Source organism: Copadichromis virginalis, linkage group LG23 (assembly GCF_057382275.1).
Source record: "Copadichromis virginalis isolate Kocher_CV1m ecotype Utaka linkage group LG23, C_Virginalis_male_GT1.1, whole genome shotgun sequence".
NCBI classification, from domain to species: domain Eukaryota; kingdom Metazoa; phylum Chordata; class Actinopteri; order Cichliformes; family Cichlidae; genus Copadichromis; species Copadichromis virginalis.
In genome coordinates this window covers 53031029-53055026 of record NC_140639.1, presented here as the reverse complement: position 1 = coordinate 53055026, position 23998 = coordinate 53031029, and the positions used below count along the sequence as shown (strand labels likewise).

The 23998-nt window shown below is 44.7% G+C and overlaps 1 long non-coding RNA gene across 1 annotated transcript; it reads left to right on the top strand.

Moving 5' to 3' along the window:
* The first annotated feature begins 317 nt into the window (after positions 1 to 317).
* Positions 318 to 903, top strand: LOC146682261 (uncharacterized). The gene is made up of 2 exons (XR_014918023.1): positions 318 to 577; positions 661 to 903. It is a non-coding gene; the product is annotated as an uncharacterized LOC146682261 (long non-coding RNA).
* The last annotated feature ends 23095 nt before the right edge of the window (positions 904 to 23998 follow it).

Genomic DNA, 23998 nt, shown 5'->3' with positions numbered 1-23998 from the left:
TTAAGTTGCCGCGCAACATGAAGATACACAATGTCTTCCATGTGTCTCAGATTAAGCCGTGTCTCTCCAGTCCATTGTGCCCTCCTTCCAGGCCCCCTCCGCCCGCTCGGGTCATTGGTGGCCTCCCTGCCTACACGATCTCCCGCATCATGGACTCTCGCCGTCGCGGGAGGGGTCTTCACTATCTGGTGGACTGGGAGGGTTATGGCCTTGAGGAACGTTGCTGGGTTCCCCGCTCCGCTGTGTTGGATCCCGGGATGGTTGCCGACTTTCATCGCCTTCATCCGGATAAGCCTGGTGGGTCGCCGGGAGGCTCCCGTTAAGGGGGGGGGGTACTGTCACGGTCCCCGTGTCTCTCTGGTTGGCCCACGCTGGCTACAGGTTTTGTTGTTGTTAGTTTTAGTTTTTTGTCTCTCCTCCTCCTCTCTGCCTGGGTGGAGCTCATTACGGGCTCTCACTCTTGGCCCACGCACCCCTGTGGATGGTGTCCACCTGCGGCTGATCTGGCTGATTTCCCCAGCTGCTATTTAAGGCAGTGGCACAGAGCAGCTCACCGCTGGAACGTCGAACCACCTGAGTTCGTGCTCGCGGCATATTCAAAGAAGAATCGCTTACACGTGTTTTATGTTGTGGAACTAACCTTTGACCTTCTGTCTGTAGATTCTGGACCGAATCACCGGACCTGTCCAAGTGGGGCAGTGTGTGGAGTGTTGGAGCGAGTGCGGCTGAAGAGGAGTGCGTGTGTGCGGAGGAGCGGTGGCGGTGACTGAGTGGAAGAGGAAGCGTGTGTGTGGATTCCCCCCCCCCCCTTCTCTCCCTGGAGCCCTGGACCCCCTCCCGACTCACTGTACATATATTTTGCACTAAGGTGATCCCTATTGTAAATAAATCCCCTTTTTGTTTCCTTGAAAGAACTGTCTGCGCGTGGGTCCGTTCAGTAGCCTTGACAAAAACTCTGACTGTATTATGAGTCTGTGGTCTGGGAGAGAGTCTGTAACTCTGTCTGCAAATACAGTAAATAATGACCAATGTTGGGCAGTTAATTAAATACTTCTTCAAAAAAAGTAACTGAGTTTTGCAAACAACAAAGTTTTGCAGCTGTTTACCTAAAAATGCAGCCAAGGCGTTTTTAAATAAACATTTCAAACTATTTACAGAACAATCAGCTGTTCTGCATCTAATCTGATGCCACACAAATTATTTGTTTCACTCCAAAAATAATTTGTGTCCACTATGAGATGAAGGAGAACAACAGCCTGATACCTGCAGGCCTGACAGCAGCAGATGTGTCACTGCTGTAACACCTGTAACACTCAGCAGTCGCCTCATTGTTCTGACACACAACACAACTATTGACTACACTACACACTAACTACACACTAACTACACACTGACTACACACTAACTACACACTGACTACACACTGACTACACACTAACTACACACTGACTACACACTGACTACACACTGACTACACACTAACTACACACTGACTACACACTAACTACACACTAACTACACACTGACTACACACTAACTACACACTGACTACACACTGACTACACACTGACTACACACTAACTACACACTAACTACACACTAACTACACACTGACTACACACTAACTACACACCAACTACACACTAAACGTCTCAAATCTCTCACATCTCAAACACGCCGTCACTCCTAAAACTTCCCCCTCCCTAAACAACTAAAGGCCATGTTGCCATATCGTTTTTTGATTGGTCCACATGGTACATTTTTCCACCAATAGGAAAGGCTGGGAGTTTTGTTTTTGCTCACAGGCTTTCGAGCGTTTTCCTTATAAAACGCAGTTTTTACCGTTTCTTCCTGCAGTAAATCTAAACAACGACAGTATTCAGGAAGAAAACCAAACATTGCAGATATTTTATCATAACTCTGGTTTTACGTGGCCGATCAACACAATTTAAAAACTGGTATAAAGTCCACACTTTGTCCGTCAGTTGTTTGTCTGTCCTGCTCACGTCTCCAATGGTTGTACACGTTGTCATTAACGTGGCTTCACTCCACATCAGCCGCTTTGCTAAAACACCGGTGTCGCACATAAGGACGCTGTCAGAGCCTGTCAGCGACGTTGATTAGCTGCATATGTGACCTCTGTGTAGTGTCTTCTCTGGTCTCGCAGGAATCCTCCATTATTCTGAGGATTACATTTCCACTTGCAGTGTGATCGTATAGTGGTAAATTTATACAACCAAAATAGAAAAACTTCAACACCATTAACATTGCATGTTAAATTTCCCAAATGAAAGGAATATAGAAATATATTTTAAAGCTGTACATGAAACAATGTAAATTCTCTAAACAGTGTGGCACAGTCACATACCTGCATTCACAACAAAAAGGCAATGGTTAGAATGCTCTCTTTTTAATGTCGTGGGCAATCAGCACAAAATCTAAACGGGAAAGCAACAACAGAGTTAGCTAACTATGCTCCCATTTTGTTTCCTCTCCTCACAATAAAGAAATCTCACATAAACGTGCACTCAGTTCAACATAAAGACTGGAGAAATGACCCGCAACAAATGATGTATAAACAACAAAAATAATCGGGTCAGACTGTATTACTTTAACAGCCTGCGATATGATTTTTCCTCCCCACGACATTTGTGCATTCCTTACCTCGCAGGAATCCTCCATTATTCTGAGGATTACCCAGAATCCCTTGCCCTTTGTGAATATTGCAGGGTCACTTTTTCGACAGTAGGTGGCGCCAATGTCCCATTTAGCGGGATTTAACTTCAACTCTATTTAACTATGTTACACACACACCCCTTAAATCCTGCTAAATTGGGGCATGACAACAGAAAAACAGATACTTCCAATGCATAAAACATAACAGTGTGACCGTGGGAGCACAAGATAGTTCAAGTCAGTTAAAAAAACTTTCCATATGGAATAAGGCAAGCAAGAGAGCGGCCAATTCCCCTGCCAACCCAGATATGAAAGATGCCGTATACACCTCCCATGATGTGAACATTGCTCCACGCAGGTATTACCCAAAACGTTCTGAGTAACAGCACATTTGCAAAACGGCTAGTAATCTATCCTGAAAACATATTTCGCACAAATGAAAACAAGGAGTCAACTGTCGACACTGAATCATCAACCTGTTGTTCATTGATCTCACAAATGAGACGTGTTGGAGGTTTCACAGGTCTACCTGATCTAGTACAAAGAGGTGGTGGCTGTGTACGCACTACACGGTCCCCTGTACTCAGTCGTGTGTCAGTCACAAGCTCAGGGGAAAGGACATGTGGAGCATCTCCCGCCAGAAGCTGCGAGGAGGCACTCCGGGACACAACAGATTCAATAGAGGGGGCAGGGGAGGGCAACCGGGAAACCAACGGGTCACACCCAGCAGGCGGGGCCACAGTCGATTCTGCCTCAGAGGTTGGGACGCTGAAAGCCGCACCAAGAGAACAACCAGGTTGACCAACCGCAGAGTCCCTGTCACTTGCTTGGTCCATCTGCATGAGCCAGCGAACCGTCTTCGTCTCACCATCCTGCACATCACCTGGAAGTTCTGGTTCACCTTGTCCACTATCCGCAACCGAAGGGCAGGTTGACACTGGTATGCACTCGTTTCCTGCAGGAATGAAACTCACAGGAAGTAGTAGGTTTCGGTGAACAACTTTTTCCCTGAGAGTCACAGGGTCTCTGATGTGGTACACATTGATGTCAGGTTTCACAGACGCCACCTCAAAAACTGTGGATTCCCATTTGTCAGCGATCTTCCTCTTTCCTCTCTCACCACGATTAGCAAGCAAGACTCTGTCACCGACTGAGAGGGGCGCACCCTTAGCCTTGCGGTCATAATTCCTCGCCTGGCGAGCCTGGGCAATACGGCTGTTCTGCCTGGCAATGCGGGCAGCCTCAGACAGGTCACGCTTCAAATGGGCGACAAATTCACCGTGGTCAACAACGGCACCATCAGGGAGAACATGCTGGAAAACAACATCAACAGGCAGACGAGGAATTCTCCCAAATACGAGAAAAAAAGGTGCGAAACCTGTTGTTTCATGTTCAGTGCAATTGTAGCAGAACGTCAACATCTGAAGCATTTGCGGCCACCTGGCTTTGGATTGAGGGGGCAAAGCCCGTATCATATTTCCCAAGGTCCTGTTGTATCGCTCGACAATACCATTCCCCATTGGGTGGTAAGGAGTGGTGTGTGATTTCTGGATGCCAGCCATGTCCAGGAGCTCCTTAATGAGTTGACTCTCAAAGTTGGCTCCTTGATCAGAGTGTATACGTCTGGGAAAGCCGTACACACAGAAAAAGTCATTCCACAGGCGGCGAGCAACCTGCTTGGCAGACTGATTCTTACAAGGGAATGCATGCGCTAATTTGGAAAAATGGTCTGTGACAACCAAAACATCAAAAGACATCTACAGGAAGCGGTGTCTGAAAAGGGCTGGGAAAATCATCAAAGACCCCAGTCACCCATCACATGGACTCTTCACCCTCCTGCCCTCTGGGAGGCGCCACAGGAGCCTCCGGACTAAGACCACCAGGTACCGGAACAGCTTCTTCCCCACAGCTGTCAGACTCCTGAACTCTGCCTCCTGACATCTGACCCACGTTAAACTCATGGACTGAACATACACACACCCACAATGGACAACTGTACCCTCAAACACAATAATAACATGGACTGAACCACCACTCACAACCACTAGCACTTTATATAGCCTCTGTAGAAACTATCTACACCCTCACTTATCTTAACTGCACTACTGTATAGCTCTGTGTAAATAATCATTCTGTACATTCGATAATTTTTAATCCTACAACTGTTTACAACTTGCATAGTTCCCATTTCTGTATAGCTGTATATCCCAGATTCTGTAAAGTTATTTATTTCATATTCTGTATAGTTTTTCATATTTATATCCTGTTCATATCCTGTACATAGCTTGTACTCACTACAGCCTGTACATACTTATAGTTATAGCATATTCACAACATACTTCATACCGTGTACATTATAACATACCATAATAGACCCATTTCTGTAATATACTCACATATCTATATTATTGCTAATATATATTGTAATATATCTATATCACTAAAGCACTTCTGGATGGATGCAAACTGCATTTCGTTGCCCTGTACCTGTGCATGTGCAATGACAATAAAGTTGAATTCTATTCTATTCTATTCTATCAACGCACTTCTTGTCAGTCTGTTCAGCAGTCCAGAAGTCGATGCAGACTAGCTCCATCGGTTCAGTGGTACAAATGCTCTCCAGTGTGGCACGGTCATTCGGCTCTGGGGTTTTCCCAACCACACAACGAAAACAGCCTTTCACATGATTGATGATGTCACGCTCCATCCCTGTCCAAAAGAATCTCTGCCTTGCAAGAGACAGGGTGCGGACTTGGCCCTGATGACCCGCCGTATCATGGATGCCTCGGAGAACTTCAGTCTTCAGAGTGTCTGGGACAACAAACTGGTAAATCGTCACGTTCATGTTCCTGTCTTTCTTCACCTTATACAACATACCATCTTTAATCAAGAGTCTGGACCAATGTCTGAGTAATTTCATTACACCACGGGACTCGCTAGCACGTTCATGCCTGGTGGGCCTCTTGTGACGCCGGACATAAAAGAAAACTCTGCCGAAAACCTCATCTTTTTCCTGCAGGTTAGCGAGTTCACTTCTCGGTGTACAGGCTGGACGGGCAATAGTTGGGACCTGAGGGATATCAGATCCCACACCTCTCACATGGCTGATACCACCAGTGTCATGTGCAGCCAACACAGCAGAAACATCCTGTGACGAGAGAGAACCTTGAGGGTTAGCTAGGATAGTTGTAGCTCCTTCCTCAGACTGATCCACAACCAACTGGCAGTTTGCAGCACACCGAAACATATCCTGCACAGTCCCATCCACCAGACCGTGCATTTGGTTCAATAGGGCAGCATAAGGTTCAGTGACTAGCCTGTGGCCTATGCACGACTGGACAAATGGCTCTCTACTCAATGCATCCGCGACAACATTTTTGGTGCCAGGGACATACTTCAGTTCAAAACTGTATGCTGCAAGCTTTGAAACCCATCGTTGCTCACATGCATCTAACCTAGGCTTGGTTAAGATGTATGTCAGCGGGTTATTGTCCGTCCACACTGTGAAGTGGCTCCCTTTCAGCCAATGGCTAAACTTGTCACAGACTGCCCATTTCAGAGCAAGAAACTCCAAACGATGCGCTGGATAGTTTAGCTGAGAGTGTGACAGGGTCTTACTGGCGAATGCCACTGGTCTGGCGATGCTACCATCAGAGGGCAACTGTGAGAGGACGGCTCCAAGGCCGTCAAAGGAAGCATCAACTGCAAGGAGAAAGGGCGCAGTAAAATCTGGATGGGCTAATGTGACACTATGCACAAGTTCATGTTTTAGGGCCTTGAATGCTTCCCTGCACTCATCAGTCCAGTTAGCCGGAGACAGCTTCACGTGGCCCCTTTTAAATTTAGGCTTACGGCCTCTACCTCTCTTGCGTAGCGCAGCTGGTTCAGCCACAAGATCAAACAGTGGCTTAGCTTTTGCAGAGCACCGCTCGATAAAATGATGGTAGTAGAGAACCATCCCCAGGAAGGATCTGATTTTCCTTGCACGTGGTGTCACCCCGTCAGACTCCATCAGGTCTGCTTCCTCCACATTGTCTATAGCCTGCACTTTACTTGGGTCTGTTTTCACACCCTCACTACATATGATGTGTCCCAGGAACTTCACAGACCGCTGAAGAAAGTGGCATTTCTTTGGTGCGAGTTTCAGGTTGTTGGCAGAAAGTCGTGAGAAAACCATCTGCAGACGTTCAAGAGCCACCTGTTCGGATGGGGCATAGACCATAAGGTCATCCAGATAACACAACAAACTTGTGAAGTTCTCATCACCAAAAATGGACATCATCATCCACATAAAAGTAGCAGGACTATTTGTCAGGCCTTGAGGCATCCTGTTATATTCATGAAGGCCAAATGGGGAGGAGAATGCCGTGTATTTTTTGTCGTCCTCGTGGAGTCTGACATTGTAAAACCCCGATGTGAGATCCATTGTAGAAAAAAAAACATTCCCACCAAGTGCTGCGAGGGCGTCTGACTGATGAGGCAATGGATGTGCATCTTTAACTGTTCTTGCATTTAACCATCTAAAGTCATTGCATATGCGCAGGTCATCATTTGGCTTAACAACTAAGACAAGGGGGGATGAGAATTCACTCTGGGACTTACGGATTATCCCTGACTCCTCCATCTCATCTAGGGCAGTGCGAAGCTTCTCGTAATGGCATGGTGGGACCCGTCTGTATGGCAGTCTGAAGGGCTTGTCATCCACCAGGCGGATTCTGTGGACAAAGTCAGCAGCCTCACCGCAGTCCATTTTGTGCCTTGAAAAGATGGACTCATACTGCTCAATGAGTCGCAGCAGCCTATCTCTCCATTCTGGGGAAACTTCACAGGACGAGAGGTCCAGGTCCTGCAGGCCCAAATCACACAAGCGCTGTGACATCTCCGCTTCTGATCTCAGTGCGGGCGACGAGTTCTGTGTGTATTGTGTACTGGATCGAATTTGAACAGGTTCAGGTAAGTCCTGCACAGAAAGACAGGGGGACACATCAGCAACCTTAGCATTTCTCCTGAGAGTGAGGGGCTTGTCGGAGGGATTCACCACTTTAACAGGGACCCAACCATCCCCAAACAAGGAAGTGACAACTCGCCCCACTAGGATCTGTGCAGGTTTGGATCGAGACTGAGTGGGTTCAATAATGACAGCACTTCCCACCGCTGAGGCATCAGGAGCAGGCAGCTTAGCCCACACTAAATGTTCAGACAAGGGCTGCAAGGTGATGCGTCTCTTAAGCTTTGCAGTGCCGAAACTTGGAGGCATTGCTCTGCCACCACAGTCATCAGAATAGGACAGCAAAGTTGCCAAATGAGGGAAAGCATCATCCTGGGTACCAACAGTCATTTTTAACTGTGAAATAAGCCACTTTATCGCATTGCTGCCCAGAATCATGTCATCAGCCTGGCCCGGAACCACCAGAACAGGAATCACCACCTTAAAGCCATATATTGACACTGTAAGATCATACATAGCAGAAGGCGTAACGAGGTGACCCCCACAACCAACAATGACAACGTCTTCAGCTGAACGTCTCTCAATATCAGGTATCGATTGTGAAAGTTTCTCATCAACTGTCTCACTTATGGTGCACGCCATAGAGCCACTGTCCACTAATGCTTTAAGAACTTGTCCACCACTAGTAGTCACTGCAGAGTAGAATAAACTATCAGTGTTTGAGAGCCTATGCAAGCCCTGTGCAATCAGTGTTTTATTTGGCGGGACAATGCCACTGTAAGTAGAATACAAAGTGTCATAATCATTAATATCAGTCACATCCAAGATGGGAGGCTTACTTGCTGGATCTGCGCTGTCCTCCCCTCCACGCAGATCGTTCAGTTTCCCTGATGACCACTGGAAGGAGTACACTTGCCCTCTGGGCAGTTACGTCTCGAATGACCAGGTAGGTGACACATGAAGCACAATCTGTTTTCCCGACAGTGCGTGAGTGTGGAGTGGGAGCTATCTCTGCAGATGGAACATGGTGTGTCATCTAAGCCCGGTATTCTCGGCAGTCGGGCACTCTGTCGCCTGGCATTAGCTCGAGCATAGCCTGGGCCTTGAAGCAGCACCTTCTCTAGCATGCTGATCAACCTCTCAATAGCAGAGCCATCCTGACTCACAGCTGGCCTCTGCTCATGGTCAGCCAAACAAGGAGTACCATTTGTGCTAACCTCTGCCTTATTCACATAGACACAGTTACCCGTCTGTGGAGGAGACTGGAACCCCTTACCCAGGTGATACTCATCCAGTACCTCCTGAACTTCACGAGCTGACCATTTGTCACATGTTTTGGTTCTAAAAATAAGAGCCAAGTCTCTGCAGGGGCAGTGTCTGATGAACATGCGTGCAACCTCCACACCAGAGTTCTCAAAAGATTTCCCCTGCTCCTTAAGACAGTTGCCAACAACATCAGCAGCCTTGTTCAGCCTCAGCCAGTACTCATATGGATCCTCTCGGTCCTTCGGCAGGGTGGAATAAAAGTCAGCCAGGGGCACAGACGAGCACTGGGTGGAACTAAAATGTTTGTGCAGAAGTCTGTAGATAGCTTGTGGATTATGCTGGACATCAATTCCACCATTCCTCACACCAAATTTCACAACATCTTTTGCCCTGCCTCTCAGATGCATCAAAATCTCCTCAGCTTGGTTTTCTGGAAGAATGGCACTCTTCTTTATGTAACTCTGCATGGCTTCCTGCCACTCATCAACAGACAATGAGTCCGAACTCTCCCCCCGAAACACAGGTGGGTCTTTAACCTGTCGTGGAGCCACCAGCTGGACTTGAGAGAGATCTAGTGAGCGGCTGGAGGGGAGATCTGTTGTTTCATGCGCCACCTCAGGACATGTATATGTAGCAGATGCAGGGCTCGAAGTGTGTGGCGTAGTCAGGTGTGACAGAATGCTATCAGCCAGGCGTTGCCCAATTTGCTGCACAATGTCGCTCATTTGGTCGACTAGACTCACATCAGTTATTGGGGGGTCTGAGGTAGATGACTTAGTGCACTGTACTGACTGCGACTCAGCCACCAGCTCACAAGAACTATCTGCTGCTCTATGCCCCACCCGACAGTCACCCAGTGAAAAAGGAACAGTTGTGAACCCTCTGCCCCTACCCACAACAAGGGGAGTCACATTTGGGGTGTCATCAGAGTCACTTAGATCCATATCTAGCAGAATATTAATAGAGCTAAGGTGGACTTAATACAATATGGCAATATACAAAGCCAATATAAAAGTATGTCCAACAGTCCCCAAAGTTTGATTCCGTTACCCAACAGACTAAACAATAAGGAAGCTGATGCTCCACGATGATGCTGCGACGAGAGGACACCAGCCCGATTCAGCAGCGTCACGAACGAGTCACGGCACCAATGTGACCTCTGTGTAGTGTCTTCTCTGGTCTCGCAGGAATCCTCCATTATTCTGAGGATTACATTTCCACTTGCAGTGTGATCGTATAGTGGTAAATTTATACAACCAAAATAGAAAAACTTCAACACCATTAACATTGCATGTTAAATTTCCCAAATGAAAGGAATATAGAAATATATTTTAAAGCTGTACATGAAACAATGTAAATTCTCTAAACAGTGTGGCACAGTCACATACCTGCATTCACAACAAAAAGGCAATGGTTAGAATGCTCTCTTTTTAATGTCGTGGGCAATCAGCACAAAATCTAAACGGGAAAGCAACAACAGAGTTAGCTAACTATGCTCCCATTTTGTTTCCTCTCCTCCCAATAAAGAAATCTCACATAAACGTGCACTCAGTTCAACATAAAGACTGGAGAAATGACCCGCAACAAATGATGTATAAACAACAAAAATAATCGGGTCAGACTGTATTACTTTAACAGCCTGCGATATGATTTTTCCTCCCCACGACATTTGCGCATTCCTTACCTTGCAGGAATCCTCCATTATTCTGAGGATTACCCAGAATCCCTTGCCCTTTGTGAATATTGCAGGGTCACTTTTTCGACAGTAGGTGGCGCCAATGTCCCATTTAGCGGGATTTAACTTCAACTCTATTTAACTATGTTACACATATATACGAATGTGAATCGCATCATTGGCTGGACTGTGGGATAAGGTGGCATCGTTCTGATCCCATACAGGAGCAGCCAGTCACTGACTCACACTGCAAACAGAATTGTTAAAGTATTTATTTTAATTCCAATTCAGGTTAGATTTTATTTTGTGCGCAACGCAGATTTTCTGTGCGCAGAGACGTGCCAGCAGTGCACAATTGTGCACGGCGCAGCTTAGAGGGAACGTTGCTGAGCAGTGTTTTGTCTTCCATTGGACGCCTCTGAGGAATCAAAAGAACTCGGTGAAGTGTTGATATTACCAACTGTGACTACAAGTTACAATCATTTATATAATCTGGTGAAAAACACGTAAAACCCTTAACGCTGATAAACTCCTGCAGTCCAGTGCAGCTATGCAGGTCAGGGTTTGGAAGTCTCATGTCTCATTTACCTGCGCAGCGAGTTTAAAGCCCTGCTGAGAGTTTTGGAACACTCTGCTCTCTTGTAGATGTTTCTTTGAACTTTTATAACTGTGGCTAGATTTACGGTGAGTGTACTGTCAGTAATTCTTTTGAATAGCAAAGGGTTCTTTAGCCCATTTTCCCCATTTTCCGTCGGTTGCTCATAAAGAACGTGTGGTCTACTGCTGAACCTAAGACTGAGCTGATGGGAGGTCAAAGTCATCACCTTCTGCTTACAGGGCTGAGATACCACTCATGATAAATCTTTGAATGTACAAACTTTTAAATGTGTTGCTGCAAGCTTATGAGGAGGAAGCTAGTGGTAAATTTAACTCTAGGTGAACACGAATGATCAGGCTGCTGGAATGACTGGGCCGTGTGTGGAGTCATTAGATGAGGAATTTGAGTTCAGTAGCATGGCCCGAGCGACTGAACAAGTATTGAACTGAAATATATGGAGCCCAGATTTAGCGGGAAAGGTGATGACTGACTGAATGTATTTTGTTTTCTTAATTTGTCATATAATAATGAGGAAATAGGGTTCGGATGGCAATGAAAGAACTTGTCGATTATTTTTTGACTTAATTTTGAGACTGAAAGTGGGTGTAGGTAACATCATCTAAAGTCAGCAGCTACGTTTCCCCCATCCAGGTCCTATTCCTGGTCTTGGGTCACAGCAGCAGCAGTCTCGACCTGTGGACGCTCCAAAACTCAGGATGGTGTCTCAGTTTTATGGAATCATCACAGAAAACAGGAGTTGCTGAAGCCAGAGGGCTTGGTATAAGTGGGATCCTGGGCTGAGTAAAGCTCAAAGCCAAGCTACTAGAGTATCACTATTCATCACACAGTCACCTGAAATATCTGAGAGGGTAACTCCAGTAGCTTCAGCTCCTGTCAGGGTGTTAGGCTCTGACTGCTCTGGGTGTTGAGCAGCAGCACAGTGACTGGTGTGTGTGCTAAACAAGCTTTACTCATTTACAGTCTGTACCCAGGAGAGCAGAGGGGCTGCCTGCCTGACCCGAATCTGCCGTCTGGTGCCCCCAGCTGCACTGCAGGGGAAACACAAAATGTCAGAAATGTTTGTCTTTTTCTACTTTAAAGAGCTGTTTTAAAATCAGTTTGCTGCTTCTGGCTGACAGCTGGAAACATCAGTGGAGGCTCTCTGACCACAGTTCTGTCAGCTCTCACTGTTTAACCTTGATACCCTTCACTCGCTGTCATCACCCTGTACGTGGTGGGGATTACATTTTGTTTTTGAAGTTTAGTGCTCTGTTGCTTACAAAAGATTATTTACCCGGGGCCTGAAATTGTTATAAGTGCCAATCCCAGCCTCGCTGAGAATCAGCTTTGTTGATGTCAGTTTGATGCATTTGTGTCTTTGTCACCTGGATTGTAATTGTCCAAGCCAACGATTCCACCACAAGTCTGCTAATGACTGAATCTAGTTCCCACACTTGTTCTTGCTGCTTATTCTCAGGTAGACAACGACAAAGGTGATATAAGAGAAAACATCAGTCAGCCTGAGGTGACTCACAGAGGCATGTTCATACATTTTTGACTTTTAAATGTATTTTCATAGGTTGTTGTACAGATTTGTCTCCTGATAAAAACCACCTAATAACCATTAACATGACACCAAAGTAATGACATATCGATCTATTATGGATTATTGTTTTTAACAATGGCTCCACATCATTTCACATCATTATTTCTTCCTTTTCTCTGCTCAGATGCTGTACTGGTCCATTATGGTGAAAAGAGAGCTGAGGGTAAAAGCTCTCGATTTACTGGTCAGTTTACTTTCCTGCCCTCACTTATGGCCATGATCTCTGGGTAGTGACTGAAAGAACAACACTGTGGATAAAAGTGGCAGAAATGAGTTTTCTGACTCCTCCTGGGTGTTCTGGGCTTGTCCCACAGGGAGGAGGCCCCGGGACACGCTGGAGAGACCGTCTCTTAGTGTCCCTCGGATCAGCTAGAGGAAGTGGCTGGGGAGAGGGAGGTCGGGCTTCTCTGTGATCCGGTCCTGGATAAGTGGAAGAAAAAATAATCAGAACTAAATGTAAATGTTGTTTTACAAAGTTGATATCGCAAACGAGCCTAACTGACACAGAAGAATGATCAGTATTGGACGTATATTGTTGTAGATGTTGTGTTTTCTATCTCTGGTTTGGTCTCCCATCTGCCTGGTGCATGAAACGACATTCTGGATGGTGTTGGAAGTATAAGAATAACATTAAAGCCGTGTGGTGTCTCCTGCTGCTGAGGCCTCAGTAATCAACAGATAAGTTAAAGTGAGGTAAACCTCAGAGTTGATGTTAATCCTCTGAGACTTCCTCACCAGCAATCCCTTATATATTACTTGAGTCATTGTTGATATATAAATATTGATAAGTGTAGCTTAAAGCAAAGATCTCAGTAATGAGTCTACCCACACACTCCGTCAGTCCAATTTTGCTATAGGATAGACTGATGCAGCACAAATAACGATGCTCAATGAGAAAGGATGGAAGCAGCTTGAAATCCCATGTGGAGGGGGCGTCCCTGTCAGCGTCGGCCTGCACTGCACAGGTCTCACAACAGGAATGTGTGTATGATGATACCTCTCACACTTCCCTGCTGCCTATTTCCTCTCTTCTTTACTTCGCTCACACTTTGATGCCAGCTGTCTATCACAGCAGTACAGTGGAGGGGATTAAAGTGTGTGTAATGACAACTTACATAATTGCTTCCTGAATAAGCATAGCAAAGACGGTGCCTTACACCTCCTTGGCAAATAGTAGGCTTGTGTCTTTCCATGTGTGGCTGCAGGAAATCTCATCCATCTCACATCCATGTGAGGGCGCTGTGGAACTTTGCAGGTCTGACACACTCTTGTTGATTCTGCTCTGCACTAGAGGTTTAAATTAAACATTAAACACTGAGGGAAGTGAGAAGAAAGGAGTGGGATGATGACATAAATGGAGGGAGAGAACGAAGGAATGTGAGATTCTATTCATGAAATGTCTACTTTACAAATTCTGACATAACACAGTGGGTGGATGATTCATTGCTCATGAAGGACAATCTGTTTTGTCTTTTGGGGGGTGAGTGGGGGGGGGGGGGGGGGCATCGATGTATTTATAAATATGTGTGGTCCACAGTTCAATTTTTAAAAACTGAATGTGTCTAATGGTGCACGAGCATGAGAGGTCTCCAGAGGTATGGTTTCAAATGTTATCCTGTGGTCATGTTTGCTCGAAGGTAAGTTAGTCCTGGAGTTAGGATTGCATCTTTGTTTGTTTTAGGGAGTTTGTGTTTTTAGTCAATAGCAAAGGGTAGTTATGTTTGGGATCTTATGAAAGATAAGACCGACAGGTTGACACTATGCCAACCGCAGTTTTGTTCCAGTTTGAGGGCCAGATGTGGTGAAATCAAGAGGCTGAAATGTCAGAAGTGGGCAGAGGCGGGCAGAGTGAGAGGATTAACGCAGTGGCTTCAAGCCATCCAGGCAGTTTTGCTATCATGACCTTGTCGACTGACTGCCAGTCAGCTCAGACCTCCGAGGGTTTCTGCTTCCTTAGCCGAGGCTGACATTGTGTCTGTCACGCCAAAAATCCTCCTTCCTCGTGACCCCCCCGGAGACACTACATGGCAGGTAGCAAGCAGAATGTAGACACTGTTTCACTCTGAAGCTCAAGGAGACAGAAAGCAGAGAGAGATTGGAGACTCAACTCAATCAACCTTGGCTAAAATTTTCCGTCTGAATTAAGAAATCTGCCAGGGACAGTTGGAGGACGTGTTCAAAGACACGCACAAAAAAAGTCATTTCCTCATCATGCAGCCACAGGATTCTATCGAGAAGAAAGTGAATACATTAAATCACATTAGATAATGCCTTGGTACTTGACACTGGTGCCCAATTTAGATCTGTAAAGCCTCGAGCACAGAGCACAGAAGGAGCCTATAGCTTTTTAACAGCAAATATATGACAAAACTGCGATGCTTTTGGCTTTGATAATCTTGTTTTAATTATGCAAATACATGGCCGTCTCCTAACCCTGCTCTCTCTGCCTTTAAAAGCAACCCCTACAGTCAGGACCATTTGTTCAGCATAACAACAACTTTGAACTTGCGGGAAATATTATGCAAAAATCTCTCCTTTGATGCCGAGCAAGTGTGCTTATTAAACAATTAGCATAGTTATGCTGGTGGTAATCACCCAGAGAGATTGTGAATTAGCAGGAGAGTTTAAAAATAGTCTTGCTTGAAATTTCTGTGCAGAGTGCTTAATACCTCAGTGCTCAGCAGCAGAAGATTTGTTAGTGCTGCCAGTGAACATATACCTTCATAAAGTCAACAATATCTTTACATCCTCATAGGTTTCATTCATTAATGTTGCATAAAAGAATATTTTCAGTAATAAAAGTTGTGCTTTAAGCAAGAACAACCCAGCAGCAACAGCTCTCCTGACTCAGTCACCGATAAAATTGTGTAGCGGCAGGAGGTTTTATTATCTTGATATGCTTCAGTTATGAAATATGAACGCTGTTAAAGGGCACGTCATCTATCCCGAAGTTCGTTTTGTTCCGTACTGACCTCTTTCCCCTTACCTTCAGTATAAAACTGTGCCAGATAGTTTAACCCAACAGTGCGGACTTCACAAGAAGTAGAATGGGAGCAATACCCTGCAGCTGCGTTCAACACCAACGATAACTCCAGAACATTAGTAGAAGTGCTGACAACTGTTGACAGGCAGAGTGATAGAATTATGGATGGCTTGGTGCCTCAGTTTGTCCATTATCAATAATGATACTGGAATCTTGAGTGTCTACCAGCACAGTGTTTTTCTTCCTTAAACAACTAAAAGCCAGATTTACTGAACATGGCAAAGTGTGAGTGCGATTGCCAAATAGTGCTGAATAGTGCTCATATTCACTATGATGTGTCCAATGTTACAAGAGCCATGCAGTTTAGAGCAAATTAAGGGATAGTATTAAGGTTTGGGTAATTTACTAACAGGACAGGTTGTTAATTGCAATCAGAAAAGCAAAAAAAGGCGAAAAGGTCATAAATGTGTACATTAAATGTAAGCCTACAGTGGCAGTCCGGCAGACAGAGTCGATATAACTGAAACTAGTGTCAGTGATCGACAGGCTTCACCACAGAACTGAAAGCTGTATGACAATATTCTGAGACTGGGTTCTGTAGTATGCTTTTATTAAGACATAAAGACCTGGATGGCCGCTAACTTTCTGCTTCTTAATTCAGATAAAACTGAGGTTATTGTACTCGGCCCTAAAAAGCCTAGAAATATGGTATCTAAGCAGATTCTTACTCTGGATGGCATTACCTTGGCCTCCAGTAACACTATGAGGAACCTTGGAGTCATTTTTGACCAGGACATGTCCTTCAATGCACATATTAAACAAATATGTAAGACTGCTTTCTTCCATTTGTGCAACATCTCTAAAGTTAGAAATATCCTGTCTCAGAGTGACGCTGAAAAACTAGTTCATGCATTTATTACTTCCAGGCTGGACGACTGTAATTCATTATTATCAGGATGTCCTAAAAACTCCCTGAAAAGCCTTCAGCTGGTCCAAAATGCTGCAGCAAGAGTCCTGACAGGGACTAGAAAGAGAGAGCAGATTTCTCCTGTTTTGGCTTCCTGTTAAATCCAGAATTCAAAATCCTGCTCCTCACATACAAGGTCTTAAATAATCAGGCCCCATCTAGCAGCACAGACATGAAGGTCATGAACACATCCCCACACACTGCCCCCAACACACTATTCAACAAGGGCCAATCTGTCCCCAGAATTAAGGGATGTGCGAGGCGCGGGCTAACTGCAGCTCTTACTCTAGGTGTGTTTGGCCCTTGTATTTAAGCGGCACTATGGGATATTCGTGAATGTCCCCATGCACACATTTAACTTCCAGCCTCTCTGCTTCCAACAAGGAATCCTTGGCTCAGGGTCAAACCAGGGTTTGGTGGCCCAGGGTCTACATGCACATTCCCTCCAGCAGGCCCAGGTTGGAGCCACTGCCTCACCATGTTGCCGAGCTGCCTAGCGTAAGGCAAGGCAAGGCAAGGCAAGGCAAGGCAAGGCAAGGCAAGGCAAGTTTATTTGTATAGCACAATTCAACAACAAGGTGATTCAAAGTGCTTTACAGAGACATTAGAAACAAGAACAAATAAAAAGCATGATTTAAAATTGATTAAAACAAGCAAATAAACTAACTAACTAATTAACAAACAAACAACAGTATATAAAATCAAAACAGATAAAATCAGAACAGTAGATAAAATCAGTAGTTAAATGTAAGTTTTGAAATTTAAGCTTAAAGTGTGGATTTGGTGCTTTATTCAAATGCAGCTGAGAATAGGTGAGTCTTCAACCTGGATTTAAATAAACTGAGTGTTTCAGCTGATCTGAGGCTTTCTGGGAGTTTGTTCCAGATATAAGGAGCATAAAAGCTGAATGCAGCTTCTCCGTGTCTGGTTCTGACTCTGGGAACTGATAAAAGACCGGATCCAGATGACCTGAGGGATCTGGAAGGTTCATACTGGGTCAGGAGGTCACTGATGTATTTTGGTCCTAAACCATTCAGAGCTTTATAGGCCAGCATCAGAACTTTAAAGTCTATCCTCTGACGGACAGGCAGCCAGTGTAAAGACCTCAGAGCTGGACTGATGTGGTCCACTTTTTTGGTCTTAGTGAGGACTCGAGCAGCAGAGTTCTGAATGAGCTGTAGTTGTCTGACTGATTTTTTAGGTAGACCTGTAAAGATGCTGTTACAGTAATCAAGCCTACTAAAGATGAATGCATGGACTAGTTTTTCCAGGTCCTGTTGAGACATCAGATCTTTTATCCTTGATATATCCTTGAGGTGATAGTAAGCTGACTTTGTTATTGTCTTAATGTGTTATACTAAGTTTAGGTCTGCATCCATCACTACACCCAAATTTCTCGCCTGGTTTGTGGTTTTTAGATGTATAGATTGAAGTTCTCTGGTGACCTGTAATCGTTTTTCTTTGGCGCCAAAGACTATTACCTCAGTTTTGTTTTTGTTTAGCTGGAGAAAATTGTGGCACAACCAGTCATTGATTTCCTCAATGCATTTACCAAGAGCCTGTACAGGGCCTCAGTCTCCTGGTGACATTGTGATATATATTTGTGTGTCATCTGCATAGCTGTGATAGTTTATTTTGTTGTTGTTTATAATCTGTGCCAGTGGGAGCATGTAAATGTTAAACAGAGGGGGTCCCAAGATGGAACCTTGGGGAACTCCACATGTGATACTAGTCTGCTCAGATGTGAAGTTACCTATTGATACAAAGTATTTCCTGTTTTCTAAGTATGTTTTGAACCAGTTTAGTACAGTTCCTGAAAGACCTGTCCAGTTCTCCAGTCGTTTGAGTAATATGTTGTGGTAGGCGAAAGGCCGGTTCTCCGGCCCCATCTGTCCTTCCTGGAAACACCAGTGATAGTCCTACAGCATGAGGCCTAAGCGGTCCACAACCGGCTGCCAGACAGAAGCTGCTCTTCACTGTTGTGGGCAGGCTGAGAGCCACTGCCTGGGCTTCGGCGGACAGCAGTTGGAGCAGCCTCAGCGCCCACTCCTCCTCCGGGTAATAGGGCTTTGGAGTTGACGTCACGCCGCAATGCATTGTGGGAGCGCGGCACCATTTTCGGGGTCTACGAATCAAATCAAACACACTGTGTTGGAACGACGATTACAAGATGCTTAAAAGCAGCTCAAAAGAGAATGAACTGTATAGAGACCGATTGCGTCCAGAGGCGAAGCGGCGGTACTTGCAGAAAATAGCGTGCATTGGAAATGTGGACCCGTATGAAATACGGCCGTGGAGTAAAAACCCTGAAGACCAACCGCTACTGACATAGCCTGACATATTTTCGTACCTTGTCTGTGGAGTCAGCGCGTACAAGTCGTCATTCAAGCAAAGGTATGTCAGCTCGAGTACTGCGAGTAAAATGTGTTTGATTTCCCTGCAAACATTCACATTAGTGCAGCATAAATTCATTCATGAGGGGAAATTACAGTGAGAACATGTGGAGGCTGTTAGGTGAATAACATAGTGAGTTCAGTGCATTGATGTGACACTGTCCTGAAGGATTTAGTTATTCTTTATGGTTAAAGAAATTGCACTAATTAATTCACATTTATTATAAATAATTCTAATTATACATCTTGCTTCCATGTTTGTATCCTGTGTCACTAAAAATACATTTTATTTTAGTTTCATATATTGATTAATGACCTGCAGAATCTCATTATCATATTAAGGGATTCATAATTGTCACTTTATGCTTTCTCCATCTTGAAAGTGATGACATCCTTGCATTACATACTTTAGGTTCATTTTCTGCAGGCAGGTTTCTGACAGAGAACAGGCAGATTTACACTATAACCTGCAGCGTTCTATAGATGGACACATAAAGAAATGAAAAATTACATGTATGTGCTAACTTTCTAAACACTTTGTTACATTTATGATAAAGTAGATACAACACATTTACGTCGGCCTTGGCTCATTAGTTCTTGTCTTTAAATGAACTTTGTCTGTGTGTGTTTCAGGTCCTGCACTCTCAAAGACTGAATGAACCAGCATTGCAGCCATGAGTCACTGTGAGCATCACAGGGAAGGTTGAAGCCGCCCACTGCAGCTGTATGGCCGGAGTCGCAGAGACCTGCAGCCATGTCGCTGCTCTTCTGTTTAATGTAGAAGCAACAGTGTTGATCCGTGGCACAAGGACTGTTACAGATGAACCTGCATACTGGGTTTTGCTGGGTAATATGACCAAGATACAGCCAGAGGTTGGCCATAAGATAGACTTCTCCTCTTCAGCTGCCCAAAAAAAGGCTCTTGATCAAAACATAAACAGACCATCTGTAGTGACGGGGAAAAGGAGCCGTCCTCAAAACAGAAAAATCCCACCTGCTACTGTGGAGGAGTTGTCACTGCTATTGGATACTTTGCTGGAACACAGTGAAGCTGTGGGTTGTGGGAATGACCCATAATGTTTTATCTAGGGGTCTAGATTTATGCCTGAAGTGCACTGCTGTGTAAATAATTTGCATTTACTGAATATCTACTGACTGAGTCCCACTGTTCAAAAGTTGAATAAAGAAACAAACTAATTTTTGCTCTTTTTTTATTAAAACTACTTTATAGAACATCACATCAGTAACAGTGTAGAATCCATGTCATTTATAGTTTACAACTGACAAAATGTTCACACAAAATCATGAGTGTTTACATGATATCACCCACTACTAACATTACTTTATTTACTGTGTCTTTTGAAAAAATACAGCAATTTTAACAGCAAAAGACTAAAGAATATTTAACAGGAGCAGGTTTCATTCTTCCCTGGTTTTACTACCACACTGTTCACCAAACGCAGCAAACCTTCATCTTATCCAGGAGGGTCACCTCTTCACCCTCACATGGAAGAAGTAATCTGATTGGCATGGTGGTCTGTTTGAAGCAGGTCCCTCGTGTAGCGCTGGGAGCCAGTCATGATGTTTCATCCATTTCATAGGCTGGTTTGCTGCAATAATGCCAAATAATTAGCAACTCTATAAATAGAAGGTAGTTCTGCACTCAGTAGGATGTTTGTTCTAATTTGCTATGAGCTCAGAGCGCATCGAAAATAAAACTAATATGTTATAAAGAGTGATATGAACATATTTAGAACTTACCGGAATGAAAATGTCTGGAGCACCAACAGATATTTGGAGATGGAAGAGAACTGCACGTCAGCTCGTCTCACAGCTGCTATCCAGGCTGGACGCCTTCGTTTGCTAACATCGATACACGAGCGGCTCATGTTGCTTCCAGGTTGGGAAAGAATGAAAAGATAAACCATTTTCAAGCTTATTCTCTTGCCGGTCGTGTGATCGAACATTGCAGCGGACCACACAGCAAATACGAACCATGGCTGTGCTTTCGCTCCTTTTTTACTTAGACCCCCAAAATGGCGGATCGGGCCAAAATCCTTTCCACGCCCACCCCCGTGACATCACGCTCCAAAGCCCTATAGCGTGCCACCTCCATGGCCTGAAAGACCTCCAGGAAGGTGTGGCGATCATCTCCCTCCCCCATGCAGTAGAGGGATACTAATGGGGGTGGTGGAACCAGCCCGACCTTTGTCTGGTGCTCAGACTGCGCCCGCAGCCGTTCTAACTGGCAATGAAACACCGCCTGCTCCTGCATCATAACCACCAGCTCGGCCCCCTTCCTAGCCAGCGCCTCAAATGGCTGGGCCGGTCGTGGTTCCGCCAGGTCCCGGCTCGGGTTTCGGCACCACCGTGACAATGAGGGACCCGACATGAGCAGCGTTGCAGGTTTGGACGTCTCTATTGGCTGGGTTTCCCCTGTGCAGCTTTCCAGCTTCTGTAGCAAACTCAACACACCCTTCACCTCAGGTCCCAGCAGAGTTGGTCAAGTTACTTAAAAAAAGTAATTAGTAACTAATTACTGATTACTTCTCCAAAAAAGTAATCCTGTTACTTTACTGATTACTTACTTTCAGAAGTAATTAGTTACTTAGTTACTTTTTAAAAACACGATACACAACCTGAATACGTAATAAACTGACAGACCTTTCAGCCCAGTTCTATTTTTATTCATATTCCATCATATAAAATGTAATCAAATGGAAAACCGCTCCTTAAAATTGTTTTAATCTTTTAACTTTGTGCATCAAGCAAACATTACATTCTATCAACAGTCTTTGACTGGGAGCAATGTGTTTAACATTTAAACCTATTGTCTGCATAATCCAGCAGATAAAATAAAATAATGTTTTGTGTTTACTCTTTCAAATAGATGCAAGTAAAACACAACAAAAAAGAAATAAAATCACAGACTCAGCAGCTCTTAAATCTACTGTCACCTGTTTAGCAGGAGTGGGGCGGGTGGAGGTTTTCCCACAGCGGTCATGTCAGTGGGGGGATCCGGGGGTTTCTCTCTGAATGTCACATTCCCGTGGCAGCGTGCTCGCTGCTCGCTCAGGTTTGAAGTTTAATTTTTTGCTGTAGAAAGAAGTTTTCTTCCCACGCAGAGTTTTATAAACCATACAGAGGGTACAGTGGGCAGTAACAAACAAGGGTCTCTGGGTCCCAGCAACATCTTTTACAGGGGAGACATGATTAGATGTATGTGAGTCAGCCTCCTCTGACACCACATCCTGAACCCGCTGCTACACCGGCCCCCTGCAGCTGAGCAACAAACCACACCCCACAACCGAACTTGTCTTAGCACAGAACTCTCTAATGGTTAATCTTAGTGTGTGATGACAACTCTCCATTTACGGTCATGCTTTGGGGGTTTTAAATGAATATGGCCAGATTTCTAGAAATAAGATCTGCTCCATCCAAAGTGAGATGGATGCCGTCTGTCCTAAGAAGATGAGATTTTGCTCAGGTAGTTTCCCAATTTTCTACAAAGCCTACATCATTTTTTGGACACAACTCAGAAAGCCAGCAATTTAACATGCCTTAAATTGGTCTGACTGGGGTGGGGGGGGTGGGGGGACTGGAGAAAATGACAGAGTTCGACATTGTTTTGGCAAAATTCATTAACCACCAATTGATGTAACCGGGTGTCAACACTGCTCATGTGAATTATAATTTTATTCATTCCCTCAGTGTTGCCTGCTCCGGCCCTGGAAGACAGTTGACTGTGGTTGCTGGTGTCTTTGTCTTCACCTGTCTCAAAACAGAATCCCCAGTAACCAGTTTGTTCCTTGGCCTGTGTGTCACCGAGTGGGGAAAAGAGATTGGACATGGATGAGTTAGTGGTGTACCGATGGTATCTGTTTAGGACTATGCTTCCTCCTCACCATCACCCAGCCATTCTGTTCTCCCAGCTGCTCGAGCCAATCTGCTGTGCTTTGGATTAAGCATGTGAAGATTACAACATGAAACAAAAGGTTATTGTGACAACACTGCTGCAGGTACTGTTACAGGTTCCTTCAATGCATTCAGAAATACCAGGTGCCATCCTTGCCTCATACAGGGACACTTTCTGTAACGCATGTTAACATTGCATATCACTGTTGGTACTCTCTGGATGACTGAGTCTAATAATAATATCACCACATTTCCTTCAGGACGTTTTTGGTACACTGTTGTTGTGATTTGGCACTATATAAATAAAATGATATATAAATACAACTGAATATTTTTCTGGCTCTAATCAATAACTGTTCATCAAATAGTGTTAGGGGAATTTAAACGGGTGGATTTAGTGGCAGAACCACACATGGCCACAGGATCGCGGTGAAGCAGATTTATTTACAGTGAATATTTACAAGGGAAGGGGCTATGTACAGTGACCGGGAAAATGTGCAAGGAGACAGAGCTGAGGGGATGAAACGGAGCCGAGGTAAGCAGGAGGATAGATGGCGCACCGGAGCTACCTGAGGACGAGCGACAAAACAGAGTTAGGGGAGCGCAAGTGCAAAAACTGAGCGAGAAGGGCTGGATAATAGCAAACACTGAAATACATGTTTTGCACGCAGCAATGAATTTTGTTCACTCAAATTCAGCTTTTCTTCGCTCAAAATAAATTTCTCCTCAAAATGCAACACTTGCACCTGCAAACCTTTTTTACGTGCGCTCAGAATAGTGGCAGAAAGATAACGCCATAACCTAACAGACTGCAGTAGGGAGTCTTCTTTACACACCAAGGTTAATTTTCTGTTAATTTATCACATTTATAATATTGTTTTTTGCTTGGCAGTCATTTTTATGGGAAATTTGTGTTTCCAAATTTTTGGAGACCTGGGATGTTTGGAAGTCACTTTGGTCAGCTTCTGTTA